Genomic DNA, 13994 nt, shown 5'->3' on the forward strand with positions numbered 1-13994 from the left:
CACACACACACACACACACACACACACACACAGGGAAGACATAGATGAATAGACAACACACCAAAGGATAGGATCCACAGTACGGTCAGGCTGACATTGTTTGCAGTCTGAGCTGAGGTGTTTGGGTTCAGGATTTAGGTAAGCATATGTGTTTACGGTGCCCGCAATATCTTTGTTTCCATTGCAGGTTCAGCTAAAGTTAGTCTCGCATTGGTGAGATAGTCCACACAGCATTCCGGGATGGGAGGAAAACATGCTCTGGTTTATTGGCGTTTCTTTAAACCAATCACAATCGTCTTGGGCGGTGCTAAGCGACGGACAGAGCCATGGTGCCTCTGCAAAATAGCCTCGGGAAGGAACTTGTTTTGGTGGAAAATGTGTACGTTTAAAGGTCGTGCAACAGAAAACTCAGGTTGGACAGATAGTCTAGCTAGCTGTCTGGATTTACCCTGCAGAGAACTGAGGAGCAGTTAACCATAGTCCTCAGAAATCCACCGGAGTTTAGAACACCAACACAAAGAAAGAGGAATGTGATGGACATCCGGCCGAAATGAGGGACATCCGGCGGAATTTCTAGCGGCACTGGAGCAATTCTGGAAATTAAACGTTGTCGATATAGACTTAAATAAAGTTAACACCTACAGCATGAGTTTTTATACTTCCTGAAGTAGTTAAGCTTTAGGAAAAGGAGTTTTAGAAGTTGGGACAGCACTACACAAAACTACACTATGTATTGCTTATCCTTATTCTCCTTGATCGAGATTTCATTAAATGCTTTTGTCTAAGTCATCAAAGTCTCCCGAACCTTCTTCATGTATCCAGAGTCGATGGAGTTTTTACATAACAGTGTTCCCTATTATTCATCCCAGTTTCTAAGCTACAGTGCAAGGAGGACAGAACAGCCGAACAAAAATTACCACTATATAGCCCATGCTATCTTTATTATTTCTGCCATGTCATGTATTTTACTAATTAAATATGCACAGATTTACATTCAGATGATTAGATAAGTAGACCGATTTTAATAACGCAAACAATAATTTAGTGTGATGTACAAAAGTACCTGGTTAAGAGTTTAAAGGAGACCTATCATGCTCATTTTCTGGTTTATACTTGCATATTTCTAGTAGAACATGTTTACGTGCGTTAATGTTCAAAAAACACTTTATTTTTCTCATACTGTCTGTTGGAGCGCCTGTCTCTTTAAACCCAATCTGCTCTGATTGGTCAGCGTTTACGGGTCTTCCATGTCACGTTATTGAGAAAAGAAAAAATAGAGAAATATCAAATGGGAAATGCCCAAAACGGTTCTAATTTTATGACGTCATGCTCACAATGTTAGTGAACTGCAGATGGCATCATGTCCTGTCTGATGGGTAATAACAAAAGGTGCTTTCCTAGATTTGTTTTTGTCAGTTCAGTGTCGTAATGGATACATATTATAGTTTCAATTAGACGGTGACTCTTTGCTGTTGAAGCTCCACTTGGTGATTTAGACTGAAAGGACACATTAATACCTGCATAACGCAGCTGGAGACAAGTGCTTTCCTGGTGATATTGTTAATTTGTAAGAGTTGGCTCGGTCAGCAAGAAACTCATTACCTGTTTTCAGGTTTAATCCATCCAGTCCAGTCTAGCTGCACTGCAGAGTCCACAATGTCATTAAAACAACAATACAACTCATCAGAGAGAGAGAGAGAGAGAGAGAGAGATAGACAGAGAGCGAGAGAGACAAAGAGAGAGAGAGAGAGAGACAGAGAGAGAGAGAGAGAGAGACAGAGATAGAGATAGACAGAGACAGAGACACAGAGAGACAGAGGGAGAGAGGGACACAGAGAGAGAGACACACACAGAGAGAGAGACAGAGTTAGAGAGAGACAGAGAGCGACAGAGAGACATAGAGAGACACAGAGAGAGAGATAGACAGAGAGAGAGCGAGAGAGAGAGCGAGAGAGAGAGAGAGAGAGAGAGAGAGAGAGAGGGGAATAATGAGCAGAAAAAAAATGAATGGATGAGAATAAAGATGATAGGATTTGGAAGATTTGCAATTTTCTTGGATAATTATTAATAAAGTATTACAAAAATGAGTCGGGCTTACCTCAATAGGAAGCTGTTGGACAGAAAAAGGCCCATCATAACTTTACAGGCAGGGTGTCATGGAATCGGCTGAGAGCATTCATGCTCCCAGGAAGAGGAACTATTTGACACTTTATATATTTGTATTAACTTTTGTGTGTGTTGCTGCACTACTGGTAAGTGTTTAAGAGAACCATGAATAATCATCTTGTTCCGGAATCCAACACATACGTGTCATGGGCTGTAATGGAGCCCATGTCCTCTAGGGGCCGCCAGCCGTGCTTTAGATTTTTAGTCTTGTTAATCTATTATTATTGATATCCCATTATGAACTGTAATGCATTTTGTGGGTATCAGTCAATTCCATTTCATTGCTTTTTGCCGAGCAGGGCTGAATTAGAATCGGGAGTGATAGACGGGAGAGGTCGGGGATGAGTGGGGCTGTACAGCTCCATTAAGACAACAGTTAAAGTAGTGGTGACTACAGAGCACAGAGGAGACAGCTCGGACCACGAATTATTAGTCAGCAGCACACTACTCAGCACTGAGGACAGGGCCAGGGTCTATTCATGCTACGCTCCAGTACACGAGCCGACGTGCTCCGTCCCTGTGCCAGAACACAGCTGTAGCTGTTGTTGGCAATCAGGCTTCATACCTGTGGCGGTCCAGCCTTGATGACGATGATTTGTTTCAGCTGCGGTGATGAAGATTCTCCCTGCAGTGATGACACCTCTGCCACAGGATGGAAAGGAAACACACTGTGAGAATTGCATTTCCACCTGACTGACTCTGGCAGATTTCATAACAGTACGTGCTGTGTACATTTAAAGCTGGCGTTAATGGCCTTTTTTCTTATCCCGATGTACATGGATTACATATTAATAGCAGGATAAAAACATTACCTAGCAACTTTTTCCTCACTTTCCTCCTCAGAACACTTTTCTTTCTTTGTATCTCTCAGGGCTCAAACACAGTGGGCCATCAGCTCTTAATGATGAAGGACAGAACCTACTGCTGTGCACTCAGCTACTGCTATACTGTTCTGATACTGTAATGAGACTGAACGAGCAATGTGTGTGTGTGTGTGTGTGTGTGTGTGTGTGTGTGTGTGTGTGTGTGTGTTATCGTTGTCTAATGGTTAGACTTAAGGGCTCAGATGAAGATTCAATTACTGTGGCCTGTTGATGTTCACTGCCCTTGGCTACACACACACCCACACACACACACACACACACACACACACACACACACACACACACACACACACAGACACACACACACACCATCAGGCGTGCACACAGGAGCACAGGAGCACGGATCTATACACTGTCATAAGATTGCCCACACACACTTCATATAATGTCCATAGTTCATTGACTCAATGAAATTTGAATGCCCTCAAAACGCAGATAAACAAGTGTGCTCGCACACACTCACAACACACTCGACAACAGAGTCATTTAAGAACCCTGAAGGAGCAATATCCAAATCTGCCAAAGAGAAAAGAATGATAATTCTATTGAGAGTCAATCTGGGGCGTTTTGTGATTATGGTTATTTATTTGGAGCCGCGCGGTACAGTCAGCGTCAGAATGAACGCAAATATCGATCTCTGCTAGGATATGAAAACACCTGCAGGCCTCAAATCATTCCTCGCAGTCTCTCTGCACAACACTCATTCAGTGGCTCCATCTCGACTCCTCTCACCTTCCTCCTCTCACCCTCCTCCTCTTCCACTTATGTTATTTCAAGATGGGTCCTCTTAGGAAAATAAAGAACATTAGCCACTTTAGACAGTTGTCTGTGTGTATCACTTTAGAACTTGTTCTCCCTCCTACCTTAACAGAAAACAGCAGCCATATAACAATAGCAATAAGTTGAAAGAGTGAATGGTAATGTTTGTCCTTTGTGAACTCAGCAGCAGCAACGAGGCCTTGGGACAGCGGCCTAAGAGTGTCCATCTATCCAACACTTTGGTCCAGATCAACATACTTCAACAACCGTCCGGCCAGCTTGCCATTCAATATTGCTGTGAGTATTTACGGTCTCCAGAGGATGAATCATTATGTTTAGCCACCTTTTCATCACCTTTTGGTATAGTACCATTAGAACTGTAGGTAACCCGTACAGACATGTACCTTACTCCCTAACTATAAGCTTTATCAAAGAGGAGAGTTTTAAGTTTACTCTTAAATGTGGTGACGGTGTCTGCCTCCAGAACCCAGAATGGGAGCTGGTTCCACAGGAGAGGAGCCTGATAGCTGAAGGCTCTGGCTCCCATTCTACTTTTAGAGACTCTAGGAACCACAAGTAACTCTGCATTCTGGGAGTGCAGTGCTCTAGTCAGGGATGGACTGGGGCTAAAAAAACATCCCTGGACTTTCTCCCAAATAGGCCCATCGTCCGGCCATTCGCCCCTAGCGACAGATACTAGCCAGGATGTCCTGATACTATGCCACAATACTGTAGCCTATCAGACAAGGTATTCACAGCAAGTAACATCTCAAAACCAATGATGATAATTGGGGTTGTGTTTATTAATGAAGCCTCAGTCTTCAAATCAAAACAAAAAATGTACAATGCCATTACATCTGCATTGAAAATAAAATACAAATAATGAAATGTCACTGGCTACAGAAACCCCAAATTACACAAACTTATAAAACAGTACTACAGAGTATTACTGACAACACTTTCAGAGATAAAGTAGGCTACTTGCTGTACCTGAACAAAAAAAAACTGCACTCTGATGGAAGACGGAAGAAGTGCAAGCAAGGATTTTTTTGGTTAAACTTTTGGTTAAATTTGGTAAATTATTTAGCCCCCTTCCCTGTTTGTTAGCACGTTTAGAGTGGTACCAATGCATGCCTGATGTTTTCCCGTTTAATTCAATACCATAGTCTTCATCCTAGCAGCAAAAGTGAGCTCACTCCAACCTCTCATATACAACCAAGTGAAATCGCGGTCAACCTGCGATTAATTTCTAACGCTAATTAACCTAACAGAAATTATTAAACACGTTACATTTGACAGCACTAAATGGCACAATCATTTTCATAATCATGATGCACACCCATGTTGATAGCTGACTATGCAATTCGCTAAGATAGGGATAAAGACAGCCTATTATATGTGTCCTGCTCCTAGCACTTACCAGTACCTCTTGCTGATGTGAAATTAACTCGTTAAAATCATGACCAGACTGTGGATGCTCAGGCTCAGCTTCCACTTGGTCCTCTACACTCTGGCTAAGTGATGCAGATTTGCTTTGGTCGTCAAGGACTACAACATTACTGCTGCTGCTCACAGTTGCACTGCAACCAAAAAGTTCTGTGAGCTTTTTGCATTTTGCTGCATCAGTCTCGAGAGACTCGGCCCTCTTTTCTTTGAATTTTTCCAATCCACCTTTCTCCTTACGTTTTCTACTAGTTATGGTCTGGTGATAGCCAGACTAGTAGGCCTACTATTCTTCCTCAGTTTTTTTTTTTACACGTAGCATATACGTGATCGTATTAGCGCCCCCTGCTGTTGGCTGTTAATACCGCTTTATTAGACTTTTTTGTGCCGACTTTTACAGAACGCACAGATTGTCAGTCCGTCCCTGGCTCCAGTGGGACAATAAGGTACTATGAGCTCTTTAAGATATAATGGTGCCTGACCATTAATAGCTTTGTATGTCAGGAGAAGGATTTTAAATTCAATCCTGGATTTTACAGGAAGTGCAGAAATGCAGAAAAGCTAATACAGGAAAAATATCATCTCTTTTCTTAGTTCTTGTCAGCACATGCGGTGCAGTATTCTGGATCAGCTGGAGAGTCATATGGGACTTATTTGAGCAACCTAATAGTAAGGAATTACAATAGTCCAGCCTTGAAGTATTATTGCCCATATTGGGCGTAGGGGGGCTGGAGAGAACGACAGGACCCGATACATACTTAGACTGCTTTTTTCCTATAGACCTTCAGCTATAGACCTATAGTCTCTTCAGCTAAGCCAACTACCTGTCTCCTAGACCCCATTCCAACAAGGCTACTTAAAGAAGTACTACCCGTGGTAAACACCACATTATTAGACACGATCAATATGCCTATATTAACAGGTTATGTACCGCAGTCATTTAAAGTAGCTGTGATAAAACCTATTCTGAAAAAACCCACCCTCGATCCCGAGGTCTTAGCCAACTATAGACCTATATCTAACCTTCCCTTTCTCTCCAAGATCCTTGAGAAAGGAGTCGCTAATCAGTTATGTGACTTTCTACATAGAAAATACTACATCCAAAATGACTAACGACCTTCTCACTGCTGCTGACAAAGGACTTGTTTCCATACTTGTCTTATTGGACCTTAGTGCTGCATTCGACACTATTGACCATACCATCCTGGTACAGAGACTGGAATATTTAGTTGGCATTAAAGGAATCACACTAAGCTGGTTTAAGTCCTATTTCTCTGAGCGCTCCCAATTTGTTAATATCAATGATAAATCCTCCAAGTACGCTAAAGTCAGCCATGGTGTTCCTCAAGGCTCGATGCTTGGACCAATTCTATTCTCCTTATATATGCTTCCTCTAGGCAATATCATTAGGAAACACTCAATTAACTTTCACTGCTACGCAGACGACACCCAATTATATCTGTCTTCAAGCGTGCATTAAAGATATAAAAACCTGGATGACCTACAATTTTCTGATGTTAAACTCCAACAGAACTGAAGTTATTGTCCTGGGACCCAAGCACCTCCGGACTTCATTATCTAAAGATATAGCTACCTTAGATGGCATTGCCCTTGCCTACACCACTACTGTCAGAAATCTAGGAGTTATTTTTGATCAAGACTTATCCTTTGACGCCCACTTAAAACAAACCTCAAGAACAGCCTTTTTCCATCTTCGTAACATTGCCAAAATCAGGAACATCCTATCTAAAAACGATGCTGAAAAACTAGTCCATGCATTCGTTACTTCCAGGCTGGACTACTGTAATTCCTTACTATCAGGATGCTCAAATAAGTCCCTTAGGACTCTCCAGCTGATCCAGAATGCTGCAGCACGTGTTCTGACAAGAACTAAAAAAAGAGACCATATTTCCCCTGTACTAGCTTCTCTGCATTGGCTTCCTGTAAAATCCAGGATTGAATTTAAAATCCTTCTCCTGACCTACAAAGCTCTAAATGGTCAAGCACCATCATATCTAGAAGAGCTCTTAGTACCTTATTGTTCCATTAGAGCACTGCACTCCCAGAACTCAGAGCTAGTAGTGGTTCCTAGAGTCTCTAAAAGTAGAATGGGAGCCAGAGCCTTCAACTACCAGGCTCCACTCCTGTGGAACCAGCTCTCAGTCTGGGTTCGGGGGGCAGACACCGTCACCACATTTAAGAATAAACTGAAAACCCTCCTCTTTGATAAAGCTTATAGTTAGGGACGTGGCTCATAATCAGTCGCTCCGGATCTCATCTCTCCTGACGGCCTCCCAGGATACTGCGCCATGGGACTCAGCCGCCTGCCAACGTCCATAGTCGGAACCGGTAGCGGGCGATGCAGTTTGCTGGGCTCGCCCCCCTTCAACGCCGACTGACCAGCTGTCGTCACAGAAGAGAATTGCTACCGCGCGGCGAAAGCTTCTGAGGGATGCAGTAGTCAGACGGTCCGGTGGCCTACACTGCCTGGATCGGCCAAACGACAACGTTCCTCAAATACAATCTCCCCAACCGAATGCTTATAGTTAGGGAGTGAGGAGTCGCAGCGTATGCCTAGACCGGCGGGGCAGGGTGTATAGCTACAGACACAGCACCCCAGCTTCCCTCTGCTTCTCCTCATAGTCATCAGATCTACCTATCATACAATCAATAATATAGTGAGAGTACAGGGGGCAGGAAGTACAGCCCGTTCTGGCAGGGGAGAGTTCAAGCCCGATCCGGCACCTCTCTTTAGCCTGCCTCTCTTAGTTATGCTATTATAATTCTAGACTGCTGGGGAATTTCCTTCCTTCCTATGACACAATGAGCTGCTCTTTCATCTCTCTTTTCATTTGTTCCTTTTATGTGCATCCTTCTCCCAGAAATGCTTGTTACTAACCTAGCTCTGGGGAGTTGGATTAGGATGGCACCAAGACCTGGGTCTTGGGTGCAGCTGTCGCTAGGGACCTGCTACACCTTGCTACGCTCTGCGATTCCCTGCAGTGTCCGGCTGCATCCTGCTGCGTCCTACCGCGTTCACGCATGCTGTGCTGTCCCACATTACACCCCGTAATGCCCTGCTGTGCCCTACTATGACATGAACTACTACGACTACCATTGTAGTCACTGTTCCATTATCTTTATTGTGACTATTACTACCACTGTTCATCACATCCCCAACCGGCACCGTCAGACACTGCCTACCAAGAGTCTGGGTCTGTCCGAGGTTTCTTCCCGAAAGGGAGTTTTTCCTTGCCACTGTCGCAATAGCTACCGCTAATGCTTGCTCTTGAGGGAATTATTGTAATTGTTGGGGCTTTGTAAATTATAGAGTGTGGTCTAGTCCTACTCTATCTGTAAAGTGTCTCGAGATAACTCTTGTTATGATTTGATACTATAAATAAAACTGAATTGAATTGAATTGAAAGTAACAAATGCATGGACTTGCTTTTCAGCATCATTTTGAGACATGATGTGCCTAATTTTGGCAATGTTAGGCAGGTGAAAAAAGGCTGTTCTTGAGATTTGTTTTAAGTGGGCGTTAAAGGATATAAATGAACCGGAATGCTTGGTGGAAATGAGGCTTTTGGTCACCTCCTTTTTAACACCATCATCCGGCCAAATTTTGTCTTTGATCCATGGGTATGTGGAAAATGAATGGACAGAGGTTCATGAAAGTCTCACTGGGTATTCATGGCTCCAAGTAAAAGCTTCACTTATCAATATTTATCAAGTAAATGAATTGAGGTCCTACAATAACACAAGCCCAAGAAGCATTACTCAACGCTGAAGGTCTACTGAACTTTTCAACATCTTTTAGCTCAATGTTTAGGTTTTATGGCACACGCATTATGTGGTCTCACAGTCCAGGCAGCTTTTTTTCTGCTGTGATAAACCCACTGTAATACCTGCTCAGCTCCAAACACTGGTGAACATAGTGGAGCATTTAGCAGCTAAAGAGACAGATAAGGAGACCAAAACAGAGCAACAAGAGTAGTGAATATTGGATTTTTCATGTTCAGAAACACAGCTTTGCCATGAAGTTTTTATAAGCCCAATTATGGTCCCCTAAGGAAGAACCCTTTTAATTTTGATGTTTCCAGGACCTGTTTACTTGTACATTTGTTTAGTTAAACCATGTTCAGTCTCCAGTTAATTCCTGTCCAACCCAGTCCGGCCCAGTCATGTGCAATCTATTTAAGCATCAGTTCAGTCATGTCTTGTCTTGTTGAGTCCAAAACAGGAGAAATTCAAAGAGACATGCAGTGGAATATAGATCAATAAAGCAATAACAATAAAGTGAGAGAGTACTGATGAAGAAGACTGGTGGTGGTGGTGGTGGTAGTGTGGGGAAGAGGAGCAAGGTGTATTTGTGCTACACTAAGTTCAAAAGTCCAGTAGACGGTCTGTAGTGGACGTGAGTGATAAAATAAAAGCGATCATCAGCATGGAAAGAAGTGTTTATGAATTATTTACAGGTCCAGGGGATTTACAGTATATGCCAGCTGACTTAGCTAAGGACCCACTTCCTCTTCATTTCAGTATTTACTCATCCCATCTTCCACTCTGTTTGACCCACACCCTTTACACACACACACACACACACTCTGCCTGTCTACATATATAACATCACTTTCATCTTTTTATGGTCTCTTTATGCCTTCCCTATCATTTTTGTTCGTCTCCACTTCTCTTCCTCATCTCTCAACCAACTGTTTGTCCTAGAGCCTTTCCTGTCGTTCCTCATTCCCTCTGTTACCTCTCTTCTTTCTTTTCCTTCATCCTTATACCCTATCATCTTTCTGTGATAGATTGGTCACATTGGTGATTGCAGAACAATGTCACTTTAATCCATTTTCTCCACACTAGTTGCTTTAGGATTGGCAGTTTCAGTCAGTCAGACCACCACTTTGGTGGCACACAAAGTGCCACACAAAGAAATGAAAATAGATTGTGCACTAAGAGGTCCTGTAATGGGTGAAGAGCATCTGCGGATCCTTGATCTCGTAAAGTTATTGTTCATTATGTCAGCTCTCACTGACTACGTGGGTGTTCACCTGAGCTAAGCAGCCACATCAGCTTAGTATGTACATCAGTAAGTGAATGCATCACTGTAAATACCATTGCGATGTTCAGCGCCGATTCGGACTGCCTCCTGTTCAGTGGAGTAGTCTGCTAAGGCAGGTGCCAGTCCCGACTATCTCATTCGGTTTCAGTTATCATATTATGATTGTGTCTGTGCCTTTTGCTGGCTTACAACGAGGAGGTTGCGTACTTTGAATCACAGCTGAGCTGACGGTGGTGCTCTCTGTTACCAGGGAGTGGAGCTCACTGCTCAAGGCTACTTATTGGGTCAGGAGCATTGGTTATTCAGTTGACTTTCTAGATTTGAAGGTAAAGATTTGTTGGTGCATGCCCTAAACACCACACAACATAAATCCCCAAATGTCCTCCAAGGTAGCGACTGTTATTTTATGACCGCCCCCATTGGTGCCGCCATGAGAGTAAAAAACTCAGCAAAAGTGCCGTCTAAGATGCCCCTGTATATTAAACACGATGAAGTTCCCCATGGGGGCCCTTAAATGGAGAAAATGCGATACAGTTCCATATAGGCTGCCCTATATGCTAGAAAACGTTCTGCGTGGTGGTGCCCCACTGCATGCAGCTGGTTTATTTTTTATTTTGTTCTGTACTCAGACAGCCTGACTCCACCACTGTTGAAACCCAACGCAAATGCCAATTATGGGAAATGTTGTGAACTTTGCAATTTGGGGGAACAATTTAATCCTATAACAAAGCCAGGGAGTGCTTTTCTAAAATGGACGGCTTGCATCCCTGCAAGCAAACAAAGATAGTGAAGTGCCAGAGTATGTCGTCTGCTCTAAGCCCCCTGCCACAATGATCCCTTCACACTGACTCATGATTTAAGACTGGGAGATAACACACCAGATGGTCTCCTGTGGGGAAAAACTCTGCCACGAGAAAGAAATGGCATCAAAGGAGTTCAGTGAAGTTCCGATTAAATATTGCATTCTACATGTATCTTTAAATATCCGCAGTATGGTAGTTATTCAGATTCAGAATTAAGATTCAGAGAAACTTAGTGGCCATCACAGTGTGTGGGAAGTTAGTGTTTGATGTGACACATAGTACACACAGATAGAATAAAACAACATTGCATAAAACAGTAGCATAATGTGGCGAGAGTGATGATGTGATTTGTAGTATTGTTTATAATATTAATGCAAGTTGGAATGAATCACTTTTTTACACTGACTTGTCTTGGCCTTGGTTCTTGATATGCTTAATTACTCTAGTTAATTATTTTTGTTTCCAAGCAACAAATTACACTCTGGCCATTGAGTTGGTATTTAACTGCACAGCCTTCAGACAATTCTTGTATTAACTTAAAATAGTTTGAACAGCCTGAGGTGCCAGACTTTGTTCACGAATCTGAACAAAGATAAATCCATGCAGTTTAACCAGCATGGCTTATCCGTCCACTCACACACACTGCTGTTCCTCAAGAACAGCCATTCAGCCAGATACGTTTCAGTGAGAGGACATTTTTAACACATGACTGTGTGCTCAAGAAACATGAAGTTAAAAACAGACTGTTTTCACAAATAGGAGCCAAATCAGTGAGAAGTGTTCCATGCAGAACCCTTAACATTAGTTTAAAGTCTTTATATTCAAGTGTTGAAACATGACCAAATGCATTTTATCCTCTCATTACACTTCTTAATAGCATCTCAATAAGTCACAATACTATCATGTTCCCACATCCAATAGCATCTGCAACCTCTTCCCCCAACACCATTCTGACATCGTAATTAGGAGACAATGTTTTAACTTTCCAAAACTAAGTATGGCCACCAGTGTTGGTCATCTTACTTTAAAAAAGTAATTAGTTACAGTTACAAATTACTTCTCCCAAAAAGTAATTGAGTTAGTAACTCAGTTACCACATTGTAAAAGTAATTAGTTACTCAGCAAAGTAACTGTGACGTTATTTTTTATGTTCTATAACACTATTACGTTCTATAACATCTTTAACGTCAAAGATGTTTATATTAACTGATTGAAGAATAAAAACACTATATACAGAAAAATCGCGCATTGCTTGTTTTAACAGAGTGGCTCTGTCTCCTTCGCTGGAGCTCACGCTAGCTGCATTTGGGCTTGGGGTTGGGTTAGCAGCAGCAACAAGTGTCGTGTTAGCATGTGTTGATGTGAGGTGCTTCATAAGATTCGAGTTTGAGGCAGATGTGGATAAAGTATTTTTTCCTGGGCATAGCGTGCATGTTACATAAAACATTCTTGCCTTTAATTTCAATGAGCGAGAAGTAGTGCTTCCAGATCGAGAACGCTACCTTTGAATTTCCCTGGCTCGTCGCCATTGTCGCTGTCTTGTGTTTAGTGGTAGTCAGAGCGTGCAGTGAGACAGCGTGAGCAGGGCATCCGCCCACCCAGCCAGTCATCATTTTGCAACGGTGTCATCATCCCCACCCCTGCTCTCTCCAGTGTAGACAAAGCCTGACACCTCGCGCTTCATTCAACCAAATTGTAGTAACGCGCCACTTTACATTCTCAGTAACGATAACAGCGTTGCAACAATGGGAAAAGTAATTAATTAGATTACTCCGTTACCGAAAAAATAACGCCGTTAGTAACGCCGTCATACTTAAACGCCGTTACTCCCAACACTGATGGCCACCTCAAACAGCGACTGGCTAGTAGTGTGGAGGTAGATATGTTCAGCTGACACTATGCCTGAACATGTTTCTTTGAAGTTTATTATATCTTTTAATATAATGTGGGCACTTGTTACATTGATAACCAAGTGTTGAACAAATAAACAATTATTCGTACTTAGTTTAAATAGTGGTTTTAAAATGTTTTCCTTAGGTGGATTTTGGACTGAAAGAAATAAGAGAAAACATGTTTGGAGAGTGTATCCTCAGTGTATCCTTCAGACTCTTAGACTGATCTAAGTTTTTGAGACAATGACCCCATTGACACTTTCTCACTTCAAGCGTCTTGCCGGATCAGAAAGCTATATGATCTTATAAAAAAGCTAAGTGTAAATGCATCCAAGACGGATTGAAATCTGCCTGTTTGAAGCACCTCTGGAGGATGTTTGAGACTTATTGGACTCAGGCTTTATGGTTGTACTACGCAGAGAGAAAAAAGAGAGAAAGATTAACCCTCTCCTTGATTTCATGTTGTTTACGGAAAAGGAGAACTCGGAAATGAATAATAGGAAATGTGGCGCTACCAAGCCAGGGCCAAGCGGACCAATCATAGTTGTTGCGGTCTGCATCGCCTCAACGTTCTGGGAAGGTACACGTCAGGCAACGGTGTAGGGTCCGTAGCCACGCGTACCTACGGCGTAGATTCAACGCAGAACCAAATCAAGCTTAAGCAGTCTGTGGAAATATCGCCTCACTGTCTGATTGTCTGTCTGTCTCCTATGTCCCTGTGGTGAAGTTACAGTGAATGACACTGAATCTAGTCATTGTTCTCATAAAAGAAACAAGGAAAGCTAGCAGTTAGCAAACAGTCTCAGGTGCATCACCACCTTCGTCTGGATCCTGATGTACGAGGAACCCAGAAAATAAGAGTGATTGCAATCAGATGAATGATTAGGCCAACATGTGTGTAAATGCAACTGTTTTAAATCTCCTCCGGACTTGATCTGGATACGAGACACTTGAAATGACCGGTATAAATAGGGCTAGT

General features: G+C 42.6%; 2 pseudogenes; one reads left to right on the plus strand and one right to left on the minus strand.

The window, feature by feature from the left end:
- Window positions 1–4221: 4221 nt before the first annotated feature.
- On the minus strand, window positions 4222–12652 carry LOC144524259 (uncharacterized; annotated as a pseudogene).
- Window positions 6607–7495, plus strand: LOC144524867 (uncharacterized; annotated as a pseudogene).
- Window positions 12653–13994: the final 1342 nt, after the last annotated feature.

Source organism: Sander vitreus, chromosome 10 (genome assembly GCF_031162955.1).
Source record: "Sander vitreus isolate 19-12246 chromosome 10, sanVit1, whole genome shotgun sequence".
Classification (NCBI taxonomy): Eukaryota; Metazoa; Chordata; class Actinopteri; order Perciformes; family Percidae; genus Sander; species Sander vitreus.